This window comes from Moschus berezovskii, chromosome 17 (assembly GCF_049115385.1).
Source record: "Moschus berezovskii isolate FMDL1 chromosome 17, NW_MosBer_1.0, whole genome shotgun sequence".
Taxonomy (NCBI): Eukaryota; Metazoa; Chordata; class Mammalia; order Artiodactyla; family Moschidae; genus Moschus; species Moschus berezovskii.
In genome coordinates this window covers 10,505,106-10,524,006 of record NC_142476.1, presented here as the reverse complement: position 1 = coordinate 10,524,006, position 18,901 = coordinate 10,505,106, and the positions used below count along the sequence as shown (strand labels likewise).

The 18,901-nt window shown below is 39.0% G+C and overlaps 1 pseudogene; it reads right to left on the bottom strand.

Annotated features, from left to right (window-relative positions):
- Positions 1-3,565: 3,565 nt before the first annotated feature.
- Positions 3,566-3,678, bottom strand: LOC129542145 (U6 spliceosomal RNA; annotated as a pseudogene).
- Between the last annotated feature and the right edge of the window lie 15,223 nt (positions 3,679-18,901).

Below are 18,901 nucleotides of genomic sequence, written 5' to 3'. Positions count from 1 at the left end.
GATTTGGACTGTGAAGAAAGCTGAGCACCGAAGAATTGATGCTTTTGACCTTTGATGTTGGAGAAGACTCTTGCGAGTCCCTTGGACTGCAAGGAGATCCAACCAGTCCATTCTATTTTTTTTGTGTGTGTGTGTAATAAAGTTTTATTAAAGTATAAAGGAGATAGAGAAAGCTTCTGACATGGGCATCAGAAGGGGGTAGAAAGAGTACCCCCAACCAGTCCATTCTAAAGGAGATCAATCCTGGGTGTTCATTGGAAGGACTGATGCTAAAGCTGAAACTCCAATACTTTGGCCACCTCATGCGAAGAGTTGACTCATTGGAAAAAACTCTGATGCTGGGAGGAATTGGGGGCAGGAGGAGAAGGGGACGACAGAGGATGAGATGGCTGGATGGCATCACCGACTCAATGGACATGAGTTTAAGTGAACTCCGGGAGTTGGTGATAGACAGGGAGGCCTGGTGTGCTGTGATTCATGGGTTGCAAAGAGTCGGACACAACTGAGTGACTGAACTAACTAACTAAAAGTAAATTTTGATGAGTCAGGCAAGAATTAATACTTCAGAGGATTGGAGAGAAAAGCTAGTAATTGCCAAGGGGCAATGTAATCAAATGAAGAATTTAGTATATTGTAGAGAAAAAACACAGGGCAAACACATGCATATTAATTATAACCAGAGAAGAAATTTTTTAAAAATTAAAATACTCAGTGGTATATGGGAAGTACAGTTTCCTGAACTTAGATCTAATTTTGTATATACAAATATCTTACTAAGTATTAAAGTCCTTCAAAAAATAAATACTTCTAATAGTACTTGAATTTAAATAGAAACAGAAGTCCTGCTCACACTTAAGTTATACAGATGTTCTCCAAAAAATATGTCTGCATATCAGTCTTCCTTTAGACATTTCTTCATTCAACTTAATTTAGGAAAAATAAAAATAATATATTGAGAGTCTTGAAGAGTACTAACAAAAGTATATAGCATGAAAATTTTATTTATACATGAATGTTGTAGAAATATTTTTAGTTTTACAAAACTGGATAAAACTACACAAAACTGGATAAAGAATTGATATTTCCATAAAGGAAAATACTTGGAAGAACTTAAAAATATGAAACAAGAAAATACTATAGAAAACAGTCTAAAGATTCCTCAAAAAATCATATATAACACTACTTTGATGGAGCAATTCCAATCCTGGGTATATATCTGAAGGAAACAGAAATAATAATTCAAAAAGATACATGCACCCCAGTATTCACAGGAGCACTGTTTATAATTGCCAAGATATGGAAGCAATTTAAGTGTCCATCAACAGAGGAGTGGATAAATAAGATGTAATATATATCATATATATTTTATATATATGTCATATGTAACTATTATATACAACGCTTCCCCAGTGGCTCAGTGGTAAAGAATCCACCTGCAATACAGGAGACCCAGGATCTGTCCCTAGGTTGGGAAGATCCCCTGGAGGAGGGCATGGCAACCCGCTCCAGTATTCTTGCTTGGAGAATCCCACGGACAGAGGAGCCTGTGGGCTGTAGTTCATAGTGTCACGAAGAGTCAAATATGACTGAAGTGACTGAGCATTTACACATGCACATATTATCCATAGTAAGTTTATATAATGGAATGTTACTCTCATAAAAAGAATTCAAATTTGTGGTTACCAGAGGTGACTGGACTATTGGGGAGGAAGAACGGAATGAAGGTGATCAAAAGGTAGAAACTTACTGTTATAAGATAAATAAGTGCAAGGGGTGTAATAGCAATATGATAGAGGTAACACTGCTATCATATATGAGAATTAAGAGAGCAAATCTTAAGATTTTTTTATCAAAATAATTTTTTTCTATTTCTTTAATTTTGTTCCTGTCGGAGATGATGGATGTTCACTAAATGTACCTTGGTATTCATTTTCTGATGTATGTAAATCAAATTATTATTCTGTATACTTTAAACTTGGTCAGGTCTGTGTGTCAATTATATCTCAATGAAACTGGAAGAAAATGCAAAAAAAAAAGAAAAAACATACATCTTTCCCTCCCTTTAAAAGAGAGTATTAGGTACATTTCTATCATTGGTAACTCTGCTAGGCCTTAAATATTATCATTAACTGAAAAAAAAACTCTGTTAGGAGAACCTGTAGGTATTTCTATTGCCACTAATAATGGGGAACTATTGAAGTGAAAGTGTTAGCTGCTCGGTTGTGTCCGAAATTTTTTCAATCCATGGACTGTAGTCCACCAGGCTCCTCTGTTCATTGAATTCTTCAGCCAAGAATACTGGAGTGAGCAGCCATTGCTTTCTCCAAGAGATCTTCCCGAGCCAGGGATTGAACCCAGGTGTCCTGCAATACAATGCACACGGATTCATTACTGACTCTTTGCAACGTCATGGACTGCAGCATGACTTCTCCCTGTCCATCACCAACTCCTGGAGCTTGTTCAAACTCATGTCCATTGTGTCAGTGATGTCATCTAACCATCTCATCCTCCGTCATCCCTTTTTCCTCCTGCCTTCAATCTTTCCCAACATCAGGGTCTTTTCAAATTAGTCAGTTCTTCGCTTCAGGTGGCCAAAATATTGGAGCTTCAGCTTCAACATCAGTCCTTCCAATATTCAGGGTTGATTTCTTCTGAATTTAGACTGGTTTGATCTCCTTGCAGTCCAAGGAACTCTCAAGAGTCTTCTCCAACACCAGTTCAAAAGCATCAATTCTTCAGTGCTCAGCTTTCTTTATGGTCCAACTCTCACATCCATACATGACGACTGGAAAAACCATAGCTTTGATTAGATGGAGCTTTGTCAGCAAAATAATATCTTTGCTTTTTAATATGCTGTCTAATGGTAGGACTCAAAAAATAAACACACCAACTAATACTGTTGGAAACAGTGCAGTAGGAAATATCACAGTCCTGGCATTAGAATTTGTCCTAAAGATAACAATACTACTGTACTTTGTTTTTGTGTGTATATGTGTACATCTTTTATGTGATTCCTATTCCTGTTTTTTTTAGTTGTGGTACTGACATGTAACATTGTGCAGATTTAAGGTGTACAACTTGTTGATTTGTTACACTTATGCAATCAATGATTAGCACTCATCTTTAGCTGACCCCTCTATCACGTGACATCATTATCATCTCTTTTTGTGGTGAGAAAAATTAAGTTCTAGTTTCTTAGCCACTTTAAAGATAAAAGTTTTAATTCAATCCATTGACCTAAGCTCCACGCTTTGTGTGTATATGTGTGTGTGTTAGTGTGTGTGTGTGATGAGTCCAGTGTTACAGGTACAGCTTAGTGTCTCCAAATTTCAGTTCAGTTCAGTTCAGTTCAGTCGCTCAGTCGTGTCCGACTCTCCATGACCCCATGAATCACAGCACGCCAGGCCTCCCTGTCCATCACCAACTCCTGGAGTTCACTCAAACTCATGTCCATCGAGTCGGTGATGCCATCCAGCCGTCTCATTCTCGGCCGTCCACTTATCCTCCCACCCCCAACCTTTCCTAGCATCAGAGTCTTTTCCAGTGAGTCAACTCGTCGCATGAGAAAAATATGGAACGCTTCACGAATTTGCATGTCATCCTTGCGCAGGGGCCATGCTAATCTTCTCTGTATCGTTCCAATTTTAGTATATGTGCTGCCGGACTTCTTAAAAGCTCATTTTCAACTCTTCTTTCCTTGAAATAAGTAGACGTGATTAAAATGTTCAATTACACAGTCAACTGACAAATAACAAGCTACACAACAGATTCAAGAAAGAATTAAACTCAACATAGCACAAAGATACTAAAATTAGCCTATTTCTGAGTAATTGTTTAACATCTTGTAAATTCAAATGCAGTTAATAATTTTCCTTGACCTTTATGAATATGGGCTTTGAATAAAGACATTTCAACTTTCTATTAGAGAAAAACAGTCTTCATTTTGAGTTTTGAGTGACATTTTAAAATTATACAGTTTGAATTTTTTAACAAGTGATAAATGCTCATTTTAAAAATAGAAATAAACTCTTGTGATAGAGAATAATGCGAAGAATAAAGTATCACTTTAAATCTCACCATCAAATTTAGCATTTGTCAAATATTTCATAATTAAATAAAATGTATGTATTTAATAAATTGGTATGTTACAAAGAGAAATATGATTGAATTGATAAGAAAAGAACAATTAAATTTTAGCAAAATTAAAATCAGCCAAATGAAAAGACAACCTATGAAATGGGAGAAAATATTTGCAAACTCTACATCAATCTGGTAAGGGGTGACAAAATATATAATAAATTCATAGCGGTCAACAGCAAGAAAACAATGACTAAAAAATGGACAGAGTGCTTGTGTAAACAGATTTCCAAAAAAGAGATACAGGTGCCCAACAAATACATGAAGAGATGCTCAACACCAAAGATGACATCAATAGTTGTCAGGAAAGTACATGTGCAATATCACTTTATACCTGTTAGAAACGTAAAGTTACCCTTGTTAGAATAGCTGCCATCAATAAGACAAGAGATAGGATGTGGAGAAAAAGGAATTCTGGTGTACTGCAGGTAGGAATATGAGATATTCCAGTCATTATGGAAAACACTTCATGATGGAGGTTCATCATCAAGTGAAAAATAGAACCACCATATGATCCAATAATCCCACTTCTGGGTGTATTGCAAAGAAAATGAAATCAGTAGCAGACATCTGCACTCCCATGCTTGTTGCAGAATTATTCACAATAACCAAGATATGTAAACAAAGGGTCTCTCTACAGATGAATAAAGGAGATATTTTATACACACAATGGAATATTATTCAGCCCTGAGAAAGAAGAAAATCTTGACATTTGTGATGACATGGATGGACCTTAAGGTCATTATGTTAAGTGGAATTGTATGCTATCACTTTAAAAATCCAAACTCAGTCATACACAATGAAACAGAAGAAAGGATGGTGGTCACCAGGGGTTGGGGGGTGGAGGAAATAGGAGATGTTGGTCAAAGGATACACAGTTCTGATTATAAGTTGAGTAAGTTCTGGGTTCTAATGTACAGCCTGGTGACTAAAGTTAACAATAATATTGATACTATATAATTGAACGCTACTAAGAGATTAGATCTTAAATATTCTAACCATACACACATGCACACACAAGGGATAATACACAGGTGATGGAAATGTTAAGTAACCCTATTGTGATAATAATTTCACAATATTTAAGTATAAAATCTTCATGTTGTACCCCTTAAACTTATACAATATTATATGCCAGTTATATATTGATAAAGCTGGGGAAATATTTTAAATAATAATGCCAACTAAAAATAAATTATTGAATAAATGAACACATGAGGGTTAAAAGGACAAGTCTTCTCTGCAGAACAATCCAAAATAGCATATGTAGGTGCTTCTCCCTTCAGGAGACATTCTTAATTACCAGACCCTCCACCTTTTCCTCCATCCACACCCCTGCCCCCACCCCTGGGTGAGGTAGACTTAGGTACTTGCTTCCCAAGAAGAGGGTATGGAAAGAGAAAAACAGTAACTTTAGAGCTCAGAAATCTGGCAAAACTACCTTAAACACATGGAGTGCAGGATCCTGTAACAGATCCATCCTGAAACAGAAAGAGGACATTAGTAGAAAAGTGAAATCCACGTAATATCTAGAGTTTAGTTGTGCTGGAGAAGACTCTTGAGAGTGCCTTGGACTGCAAGGAGATCCAACCAGTCCATTCTAAAGGAGATCAATCCTGGGTGTTCATTAGAAGGACTGATGCTAAAGCTGAAACTCCAATACTTTGGCCACCTCTTGCAATGAGGTGACTCACTGGAAAAGACTCTGATGCTGGGAAAGGTTGGGGGCGGGAGGAGAAGGGGACGACCGAGAATGAGATGGCTGGATGGCAGCACCGACTCGATGGACATGAATTTGAGTGAACTCCGGGAGGTGGTGATGGACAGGGAGGCCTGGCATGTTGTGATTCATGGGGTCACAAAGAGTCGGACACGACTGAGCGACTGAACTGAACTGAACTGAATGTGTTAATAACAGCTTCTTTATTTTGACAAATGCACCATGGTAGTATATTAACAACAGGAGAAACTGATTTTCTACTATCTTTTTCAACTACTGCTATCTTTACAGCATTCTATAAATCTAAACTTAGCAACACATATTTTAATATGTGTTTAAATATTTTTGCTTTCATGTTAATCTATTTGCTATGGGTTTTACGATTCATTACTCAGATTATCTCTTCTAGGCTAAATCTAAACTTCTCTTGAAGCGATGAATGGCAACTTGCTTGAGGGAGAGAATGCTAGGTGAAGATGAGAAAAGTCTATCGTGTATTAGATGAAGATAGAGAAGAACACCCACAGTGTTGTAATTCCTGTTGTGGAATCACACTATTTCCGGGTCTAATTGTCAGCTTTAACCTTCCAGAAACTGAATGGATAAAGATGAGGTACATGTATGTCTTTCCAGGTGGCTCAGTGGTAAAGAATTCATCTGCCAATGCAGGAGACACAGAAGATGTGAGTTGTGGGTTCGATTCCTGGGTCAGGAAGATCCCCTGGAGGAAGAAACGGTAATACACTCCAGTATTCTTACCTGGAAAATTCCATGGACAGAGAAGCCTGATGTACTACAATCCAGGGATCACAAAGAGTTGGACACAACTGAGCTACTGAGTACGTGCACATGATTCACATAGACAGTGGAATGTTGCTCAACCATAAAAGGAACAAAACTGGATACTTTGTAGAACTGTAGATGGACCTGGAGTCTGTCATACAGAGCGAAAAGAGAAAGAGTGAAACAGTATAGTAACATATCTATGTGGAATCTGAAAAAATGGTACAGATGAACCAATTTTCAGGGCAGGAATAGAGACTCAGACATAGAGAACAGATGTGTGGACACATGTGGGGAGGAGTGGGATGAATTGAGAGAGTAGCACTGACATACATACGCTCAGTTCAGTCAGTTCAGTTCAGTCGCTCAGTCGTGTCCGACTCTCCGCGACCCCATGAATCACAGCATGCCAGGCCTCCCTGTCCATCACCAACTCCCGGAGTACACTCAAACTCATGTCCACAGAGTCGGTGATGCCATCCAGCCATCTCATTCTCCGTCGTCCCCTTCTCCTCCCGCCCCCAACCTTTCCCAGCATCAGAGTCTTTTCCAGTGAGTCAGATCGTCGCATGAGGTGGCCAAAGTATTGGAGTTTCAGCTTTAGCATCAGTCCCTCCAATGAACATCCAGGATTGATCTCCTTTAGAATGGACTGGTTGGATCTCCTTGCAGTATAAGGGACTCTCAAGAGTCTTCTCCAACACCACAGTTCAAAAGCATCGATTCTTCGGCGATCAGCTTTCTTCACAGTCCAACTCTTACATCCATACATGACCACGGGAAAAACCATTGCCTTGACCAGATGTAAAATAGAAAGCTGGTGGGAACCTGCTATCCAGCACAGGGAACTCAGCCTGATGCTCTGTGATGACCTAGCCAGGTGGATGAGGGGGAAGGAGGGAACATATGTATACGTATACCTGATTCACCATGGTGTACAGCACAAACTAACACAACACTATGAAGCACTATTCCCCAATGAAACCAGAAAAAAAAAAACTATTGCCATATTGAATCATAATAAAATTGGTTTTCCTTTAAGTTAGAGAATACTATTAACACCATGGTTATATTCCTACCCCCTTGTGTATTACTTTGGATTGGAAAAGATAATCGTAACTGATTATGCAGTGATTGGTATGAAAAATGATGCATCCTAAATAATTTAACAGCGTTTATATTTTATTGCTATGTAATATTTAATTTTTGTGGCACAGCACACAAAAAAATTTGATAAGAAAATAGCTACCACCTTTATTCCCCATTTGCTATGAATGTTTACACCATGCTAATGTGTAATTTTTTTTCTATTATTAGTGAAATTTTGAGTTAAGGAGTATGATCTTCATCTTGGTAAGTGCTTTGTCTGGAAAGTATTCATTGGCTAACTCAAATTTACACATAAAAAATTATATTTTGACCTTTGTAGATTAAAAATATAATTCTGCTTTTATATCAGAGAAAGCACCACGAAGTGTCAAAATATTCAGAAAGTTGCTATTTTTTCAAGCCATAAAGCATTAATTTACCTTAAATAATAACAGATTTCACAATGTCATACCAGATAAATTTTGTTCATACAATGTTTTCTAAAATGCTTCCTTCTCCTGAGTTTAATATTATCTTTTAAAACATTTACTGTGACAAAAAATGCCATAGAAGAAAATAATATAAGATTATTTTAATGCTGTCATTGAGTTGATATTCACGTTTATAGCATAATTTCCTTATTAGTGATTTAATTTAAATGTATATATTTTTATATAATATTTACTGTGCTCCAGTCATTGCCCTATGTGCAGTGACTATAAAGAAAATGTATGAATATAAAGAAGAATTGGATTTGTGACTTATTCTCAAGAAATTCAAAATTTTTATGTAAAGAAATGTGAAAGACTATATAATACATGTTAAAGACAATGCAAAATATAAATGTGTTGTACTGGAAAGAATAAAAGCACTGCTACTGAACTGTGATGTTGGAGAAGACTCTTGAAGTCCCTTGGACTACAAGGAAATCAAACCAGTCAATCTTAAATGAAATCAATCCTGTATATTCATTGAAAGGACTGATGCTGAAGCTGAAGCTCCAATCCTTTGGCTACCTGATGCAAAGAGCTGACTCACTGGAAAAGACCCTGATGCTGGGAAGGATTGAAGGCAGGAGGAGAAGGGGATGAAAGAGAATGAGATGGTTGGATGGCATCACTGACTCAAAGGACATGAGTTTGAGCAAGCTCCGGGAGACGGTGAAGGACAGGGAGGCCTGGCATGCTGCAGTCCATGGCATCACAAATAGTTGGACACAACTTAGTGACTGAACAACAATAACCTAATTTATCATAGGCATTTCTGCCTTCCGGAAGTTCCCTTTATGTCTCAAATTTTAAAATTGAAATGTGAAGTGTGTAATTTGCCCCACTGCTGATAGGTTGAATGAGAAAGGCCCTGGGGCCACTGCCCCGTCTCCAGCACCCTTGTGGCTGCCACAGCCAGACAGCTGCTAAGAGCTGGTTGCTGAGGAAATGTTAACCACCTCTCATCAAAGAGGGTCATCTATTCCATTTGAAATGCTCTTTATAAAATCTTCAGCTTGCTTCTATTGCTAACGTTATCCAACCACTGGAAGTGAAACTGCAGGAGTGCAAATGATCACTTCTTTCCTCCTCAGCATTTAACAAAGACAGGGGTTGACTGGGCATGAGGTCAGTATTGCAGGTTTATGAAGAAAGTAAAATAGTTTAAAGGAACAGCTGAGCACTAAATCTCTTCCATGGAAAATATATTCATGTGGTCTTTGAATTCCAGTTTGATCTTTTATCATGCTCATACTTATATTTAAAAATATATTTCTCATTTGGTCCCAGCTTTTTTTTATTAAATCACAAACAGAAATACTAAAGATTTTATAATAAAATATCATGTAGGACAAAACCAGTTGTGTGATAAAAAATATATACAGTAAATTTGAGGATGGTTTCCGGAGAATAAAATCATATTTCCTTTTATATAAATATTATCCTGCCTTACTTGCTTATCTAATCTCAGTTGTACCTTTGCCCCAGTACTATATACTTTAATAACTAGAGGAATTTACATGAAGGAGAGAAGTCCTAGGAAATTTGTTTCACAATTCTATTTATGAGAGGATGTGACTATGATAATAAAATATCATACTTGATCAGAATATCTTATAGGACACTTTGCTAAATGTGCAGAGGTGGAATTTGTGTAGATCAATATCAACGTGAGAATTGAATGTTTGGCCTATTTTCTTCCTAATGTTTGTGAAATAAATCTTCATTAGTATATAGAAGAGCATTTTATAATTTAAAAAGTTTGAAAGTATGTACATTTGTTACTGCACTAATAGGATTTAATTTTCAGCTGTTTGGTTCAACCACACAAGTTGGCATGTTCCTATATGCCCAGGGCCTGAAGGAAGAAAATATTTTTGGATTTTAATATTTCTTTCTTTCCTTGGAATACTCCTAGAATAGCAGCAATGTTAGCTGAAGAGTTCTCATATGGTGATTAATCAACTCAGTAAAACTTACACATAAAATTTCCTCCAAAAGTAATACACATAAGTATACATATATACTGGGGCTTCCCTGGTGGCTCAGAGGGAAAGAATCTGCCTGCAACGCAGGAGACACAGGAGACATGAATTTGATCCCTGGGTTGGGAAGATCCTGTGGAGGAGGAAATGACACCCCACTCCAGCATTCTTGCCTGGAAAATCCCATGGACAGAGGAGCCTTGTGGTCTACGGTCCGTGGGGTCACATAGAGTCAGACACGACTGGCGAGACTGAGCCGGCACGTATGCATACAAGTATATTGTGCTCTCAGTCGCTCAGCTGAGTCTGACTCTGTGACTCCATGAATCATAGCCCTCCAGGCTCCTCTGCCCATGGAATTTTCCAGGAGAGAATACTGGAGTGGGGTGCTATTTCTTACTCTACATGTTGTTGCTAAGCTGTGTCTGACTCTTTGCGACTCCGTGGACTGCAGCACTCCAGGCCTCCCAGTCCCTCACTATCTCCCAGAATTTGCCCAATTTCATGAAGTGGTGATGCTCTCCAACTATCTCCATATCTATATATTGCACATTATAATATGTATTATATATGTGTCCTATAGTCATAGTCGTATATTTCCTAATATATATACATATTTATCTCCATTTGTGGCACATTTGGAATTGTTTGCAAAGCTTTTTGGCAGATGTTTCCTGGCTAAGGAGAAGATAGTAGCACAGAAGTGCAGTGAGCATGATATTGGGAAGAAGAAAATAAATTCCATCTCTAACTTTAAGAAATTATTGAGTTAGTAGCGATTATTGATTGAGTCACCTGCTTGCTACTTTGCTTTAAAATGTTGACATATATTTTGACAACTCTATTCACATCAGCATATAAGAATAATACACATTTCTATAACTGGAATATCCATCAGATTTGAGGTTGTTTTTGGTCTACTGAATCCAAACATTATTTTTATTGAATGGTAATCTGTAGTTGCATTCTGTTTTTTAATCTATCTACCTTTATATTGCAAACATAAATTTTTCTCGTGTACTCACATAAATAACTCATAAGTGGAAAAAAAGAAGTGTTCAACATCAGTTCAGTTCAGTTCAGTCTCTCAGTCGTGTCCAACTCTTTGTGACCCAATGAATAGCAGCACACCAGGCCTCCCTGTCCAACACTAACTCCCAGAGTTCACCCAAGCTCATGTCTGTCAAGTCGGTGATGCCATCCAGCCATCTTATCCTCTGTTGTCCCCTTCTCCTCCTGCCCTCAATCTTTCCCAGCATCAGGGTCTTTTCCAATGAGTCAACTCTTCACATGAGGTGGCCAAAGTATTGGAGCTTCACCTTCAACATTAGTCCTTCCAGTGAACATCCAGGACTGATCTCCTTTAGGATGGACTGGTTGGATTTCCTTGCAGTTCAAGGGACTCTCAAGAGTCTTTTCCAACACCGGAGTTCAAAAGCATCCATTCTTCAAAGCTCTGGTTTCTTCACAGTCCAACTCTCACATCCATATACGATCACTGAAAAAACCGTAGCCTTGACTAGATGGACTTTGTTGACTGAGTAATGTCTGCTTTTTAATATGCTATCTAGGTTGGTCATAACTTTCCTTCCAAACAGTAAGCGTCTTTTAATTTCATGGCTGAAAACACCATCTGCAGTGATTTTGGAGCCCCCAAAATAAAGTCTGACACTGTTTCTACTGTTTCCCCATCTATTTCCCATGAAGTGATGGGACCAGATGCCATGATCTTAGTTTTCTGAATGTCGATCTTTAAGCCAACTTTTTCCCTCTCCTCTTTCACTTTCATCAAGAGGCTTTTTAGTTCCTCTTTACTTTCTGCCATGAGCTTGGTATCATCTGCATATCTGAGGTTATTGATATTTCTCCATGCAATCTTGATTCCAGCTTGTGCTTCTTCCAGCCCAGCCTTTCTCATGATGTACTTGTAAGTTAAATAAGCAGGGTGACAATGTACAGCCTTGACGTACTCCTTTTCCTATTTGGAACCAGTCTGTTGTTCCATGTCCAGTTCTAACTGTTGCTTCCTGACTTGCATACAGGTTTTTCAAGAGACAGGTCAGCTAGTCTGGTATTCCCATCTCTTTCAGAATTTCCCACAGTTTATTGTGATCCACACAGTCAAAGGCTTTGGCCTAGTCAGTAAGGCAGAAATAGATGTTTTTCTGGAACTCTCTTGCTTTTTCCATGATCCAGCGGATGTTGGCAATTTGATCTCTGGTTCCTCTGCCTTTTCTAAAACCAGCTTGAACATCTGGAAGTTCACGGTTCATTTATTGCTGAAGCCTGGCCTGGAGAATTTTGATCATTACTTTGCTAGCGTGTGAGATGAGTGCAACTGTGTGGTAGTTTGAGCATTCTTTGACATTGCCTTTCTTTGGAATTGGAATGAAAACTGACCTTTTCCAGTCCTGTGGCCACTGCTGAGTTTTCCAAATTTCCTGGCATATTGAGTGCAGCACTTTCACAGCATCATCTTTATTTATTTCCCTTTTTAAGCCAGATACTAATTCATCTGTTGTGGTGAAGGACTGGAGAAATTTAAGAATAAGATACTGTCAAACTTTGTTAAACTTTGGTGCTAAACCAATGTCATAATAAATCACAGAATTATCAGGAGTAAAAAGTGTCAACAAGTAATTGATAAATCTGAAATAAATTAGGCTGGCTAATGAAAATATTGAAGATGTTCAATTTTAAGGCCACTGTACAATACTGTACATATTTTCTTTTTCTACCCTAGATGTGTGACAGTTCACCTAAAATGTGAGAATGTGAAGTGAGCATGAGAGTTCAATAAGAAACCTACTAGTTCAGACCAAAGAGAGGGAATCATATCAACATGTGGCTGTGTAGCATTTCTTCCTAGGATATGTGCTCAGTCATTTCAGTTGTGTCCAGCTCTTTGCAACCGCATGGATCAGAGCTGCCAGGCTCCTCTGTCCATGGGATTTTCTAGGCAAGAATACTGGGGTGGTTTGCCCTTCCTTTCCCAACCCAGGGATAGAACTTTCATCTCCTGCACTGCAGATGGATTCTTTACCACTCTGTCACCAGGGAAACCCTTTCTAGAATAGTAAGTGCTCATTTATGCTGGATCAGTTGGCTAAACTGTAGTAGAGCACAGACCTGTGCAGACCTTCGCACTGGGGCATTGCTGTGGGCTGTTACCCCACCCACCTCATAACCAGGCAGTGGTTACCTAGAAGACCATTAATGGTCCCTTTGGGCTTCTCAGGTGGTGCAGTAGAACCTGCCTGCCAGTGCAGGAAACTTGGGATACATGGGTTCAATTTCTGGGTCGGGAAGATTCTCTGGAATAGGAAATGACAATCCGAGAATACTAGACAGCATTCTTGTCTAGAAAATTCTATGAATGGGGGAGCGTGACAGGCTACAGTCCATGGGGTCTCAAAGAGTCAGACGTGACTGAGCCTGCATTCATGTCATACAGCCATTGGTCAAGGCCACCTTGGGCTCTGCCCCCAAGTGAGCAACTGTCGGTGAATGACCATTAGTGATCCTGCTCAGCCGTTAGTCAGCTTGGCAGTTGGCTTCTCCCCTCAAGTGAGCAACTGTCAGTTAGCCACTGCTAGAGGTCCCAATCAGTCAGTGGTCAATGCTCGCCAGGCAGAGGAGAGTGAGATAAGAGGTGGATCCCGGCCTTCTCCCCAGGGCCCTCCAGTTCATCCAGCCTTGGGTCAGCTGGGGGCCCAGGTTACAGGTGGGGGACTGTGTCCTGCTGGTCTCTAGAGCCCTCATCAAGGCCCCCCACTGACCAGGCCCAGGCCTTGAGGCAGCGGTGACTCCCCCGTTCCCACCTCTGCCACCTCATGGCAGCAGTCACCTGCCTGGGATGCTTTCTGTGGGACCTGCCCCCTCCCAGCTTTCACCGCCCCCTCCCATATGGGCAGCCTGGGGAACCTGAGGGCCAGTTGGGCTGGCACCTGGCTCCCTCAGCGATGACAGCTGAGCAGGGTCTGAGTACCTGGCCCTGAGGGTGCTGCCAGCTGAGCGCTGCCTCCTCTCAGCAGGACCAGAACTTGGAGGAGGGAAAGTTGTGCCCTGGGCTGTGCCCATTCTTGTCAGGACAGAGGATAACACTTGTTAAGGGATAATGATTTACAGGAACATGTTACCTGACCGTGACCTGACCTCCAGAAAGAGGGATCTGACACCAATGTTTACAACCACTCCTCATGGCCCTCCTTCTTCTCTCCTCAAAAAGGACTTTGCTGAGAGTTTGATGCTTTAAATTAATGAGCCACCCCTCTCCTTGCATGGCCCTCAGTAAATGTTCCTCTGCTCCAAACTCTGGCATTTTGGTACTGTTTGGCCTCACTGTGTAATCTGGCAGGTGAACTTGCATTTTGGTAACAAAACTAAGTCCCATAATAAATACTTTAAAACAAGCCATCATTATAGTAAAACTAAGTCTATTCCCACTCTGTAAATAGTTTTCCTATCCAAACATGCTGAAATGAACTTTTATAGATTTTTTTGAATTTATGAAGTATTGTTTGAATTTTATACTCATTTTCTTTCTGTTTGTTTGAACATTGGCTTTATTCTCAAATATGAAGAAATAGGCTTAAAAGCTAAAAAGTGTGGTTAATAAGAGTTTTAAACAACAGAAATGAGGAACTCTATAATACCATACAGATCTTATGGAGGAGGTCATATATGTCCCATTTAAGTATGACTACTTGAAAACTTTGCAGAACTATTTTTACTTTTTCCCTATTAAAGGTGACACTGATGGAAGTCATCAAAAAAAAGAAACCTGTGTCAACATTAACGATTTACTGGTAGAATGACCATAGCTAATCATATTCATCTTAGGAGTCCCATTAAAAATTAAAGAAAATGACTTTGGGAACTAAAACCAGTGACTAAAGCACTTTCTGAGCCAAGTGGATGAAGGCGTTTGAAAATAACGAGGAGATTCTGGGCAGCTGGAGAGCACGGCAGGGTTTTCTAAATCCTGACAAAAAACGAGCGAGCAGTTATATATCCATGATATAAAACCTATGAATACTATCTGCAATGAAATTTCCCCACGAGCCTCAAAACTGGACAAAGGCAAACAGATACAGGAAGTTCATGTTAATATTTTATTTGCAGAGAAAAAACAGTGGAACTCAATATGGCATGTGAAGTGCTAGTTCCCCATGATGCGATCCATACAACTGCAAGAAACTCTCAAAACTGATCAGCTAACTGTGTCTTTTAGGATAAGAAATTCTTTTAGGATACTCACTGAAAAGAAACTATTTGAAGTGGCACAAAACTAAGAAATTTAGAGACCAAAAAAGGGACAAGAGAGGGGAAAGATCCAGAAAAAAATAGAGGAGGAAGTTGGGCAAGGAAATTTCACAGAGCAAAGCCGCTCTATTTGTGAACACTATGACAAAAACAAAACAACAAAATCTGAAGTTCTGTGTCATTAGAAAATTCATTCTGAAGCATACCAGCTTCAGCTTAGGAACAGTTCACTGAAAAATCAGTTAAGGATTGAGTTTTAATTCCATGTAAACTTACTCTAAGGGGGAAAAATAATAAAAACCAGGTCATACTTTTAGAAAATGATAGCAATGCAAAAAGACTTGCTCACAAGATTTACAAGAAATTAAGCTTTTTAAATTTCATTCATGTTTACATAAAACTTGAACATAAATTTTCATGATAACTTTCTAAATGACACACTCAAATGTCTGTTAACTCATGAATGGGTAAACACATTTTGGTTTAGCCTACAATGGAATACTCCTCAGCAGTAACTAAAAGAACAAATTAGCTATATGAATGTGGATGAATTTCAAAAGCACTAGCAAAGTGCAAGAAGTCAGAATCCATGATGCTTCTTTTCACATGATTCTGCTTACATAAAATTCTAGAACAATCAAAACTAGTGGGACCGTATCAGTGGCTTCCAAGAGTTAACATGGTGGGAAGGTGTTGAATGCAAAGGGGCATAAGAGAAGAAGGAAAGATTCAAGAAATAGACTATGTGGAAGTGACACAGTTATGAACACTTGTTAAAAGTTTGCTAAACTGTACAGTTGAAATGAGTGCAATTTACTAAATATGAGTTAAAATTCAAACAAAACATAAAAACAGATAGATATAGGGAATTAATTTTTTGGCATATGAAAGTCAATTTGGGAGTATTACTGTTCCACTAGTGCTAAGAGTTGTATTGTTGTTCAGGCCCTTAGTTATGTCTGACTCTTTGGGAACCCATGGATTATAGAATGCCAGGCTCCCCTGTCCTTCACTCTCTCCTGGTAAGAGTTTAAACAGGATCTAATAACCAAATCTTACTAAATTTTATGTTCACATTCTGTAAAATTATATATTTTTATAATTATTATTTCCCACCTAATTATCTGTTATAATATGGCTCTAATTAAAATTAAAAGCTACAGAATGAGTTACAGAAATTTCTCCAAGTTTAAATCAAAGCACTCTTTCACTCTGACCTGATTAATTTCTTATTGGAAACTAAAATGTGAATATATTTTAACTAATTATATGAAAAATACATTCTGTTTTAAAACTTCAAATATGTAAGTATTTAGCTTATAGCATTTAATGTTGAAGGACTCAAAAATAGTGACATGGACAAATGAGCTTATCCATAAGTTATTCACATAAAAGAAAAAGTTTCCAAAAATGCATTTATTCAAAGTTTATTTTAATCAGTACTGTTTAAATAACAAATCCTAATTGGTTTTTCCAAGTTGCCTATACTTCATGCAATGCTAGCAGTCTCTGAGACCTACTTTATGTTAATTAGTTCTTCTGTAAGGGAAATTTTATTTCTCTTTTTTGTTGTTGTTTTTAAGAAAGAATTTTTGTAAAAAAAAAATAAGTACACTTTCTGACTTTGGGGTTCTGGGAAAGACAAATTTTTTAAATTAACTTCATTCGTGTACACTAGTAAAGGAAATCATAATTACTTATAACTTTAAGCCCTTGATTCTTCCTTGCTAACAAATGATTCTTTTATTAAGAAAGCACACACAGACCAAAAAAAAAGAAACAGGAAATATCATGCATAGCCTTTCTCAATGTTTCAACTTTTTTAAAAAAAACTGTTTTTAGATATATACATGGATACTAAGTTGCTTCAGTCCTGTCAGATTCTGTGCAATTGTATGGACTGTAGCCTGCCAGGTTCCTCTGCTGTGAAAGTGCTGCACTCAATATGCCAGCAGATTTGGAAAACTCAGCAGTGGCCACAGGACTGGAAGAGATCAGTCTTCATTCCAATCCCAAAGAAAGGCAATGCCAAAGAATGCTCAAACTACCGCACAATTGCACTCATCTCACACGCTAGTAAAGTCATGCTCAAAATTCTCCAAGCCAGACTTCAGCAGTATGTAAACCGTGAACTCCCAGATGTTCAAGCAGGTTTTAGAAAAGGCAGAGGCACCAGAGATCAAATTGCCAACATCCGCTGGATCATGGAGAAAGCAAGAGAGTTCCAGAAAAACATCTCTTTCTGCTTCATTGACTGTGCCAAAGCCTTTGACTGTGTGGATCACAATAAACTGTGGAACATTCTGAAAGAGATGGGAATCCCAGACCACCTGACCTGCCTCTTGAGAAACCTGTATGCAGGTCAGGAAGCAACAGTTAGAACTGGACATGAAACAACAGACTGGTTCCAAATAGGAAAAGGTGTACGTCAAGGCTGTATATTGTCACCTTGCTTATTTAACTTATATGCAGAGTACATCATGAGGAATGCTGGGCTGGAAGAAGCCCAAGCTGGAATCAAGATTGCTGGGGGACGACAGAGAATGAGATGGCTGGTTGGCATCACCGACTCTGTGGACATGAGTTTGAGTGTACTCCGGGAGTTGGTGATGGACAGGGAGGCCTGGCGTGCTGTGATTCATGGGGTCGCGGAGAGTCGGACACGACTGAGCGACTGAACTGAAAGACAAGAATACAGGAGTGGGTTGCAGTGCCCTCCTCCAGGGGATCTTCCTGATCCAGGGATCAAACCCATATCTCTTATATCAGCTACACTGGCAGGGGGGTTCTTTACCACTTCAGTTCAGTTCAGCTGCTCAGTCGTGTCCAACATTTTGCGACCCCATGGACTACTGCACCGAGGCTTCCCTGTCTGTCACCAACTCCTGGAGTTTACTCAAACTCATCTCCATCGAGTCAGGGATGCCATCCAACCATCTCATCCTCTGTCATCCCCTTCTCCTCCTGCCTTCAGTCTTTCCCAGCATCAGGGTCTTTTCCAGTGAGTCAGTTCTTTGTATCAGGTGGCCAAAGTACTGGAGCTTCAGCTTCAGCATCAGTACTTCCAATGAATATTCAGGACTGGTCTCCTTTAGGATTGAATGGTTTGATCTCCTTTCAGTCCAAGGGACTCTCAAGAGTCTTCTCCAGCACCAAAATTTGAAAGCATCAGTTCTTTGGCTCTCAGAACCAACTCTCACATCCATACATGCCTACAGGAAAAACCATAGCTTTGACTACAAATGTTTCTGTTTGGTCAACATGCTAGTCTAAGCAGTTGTCAGATATTCTGATTTACTTTTAGAGGGTAGCAGTGGGTCTATAGTCAATGCAACTAAGTTACACTGCCAACCAGACAGTGGCCAACTTTGGACCAAGCCATCTGTCTCAAATTCTTTACATTTTAAAAATAATCTACAATATTACGGTATGAA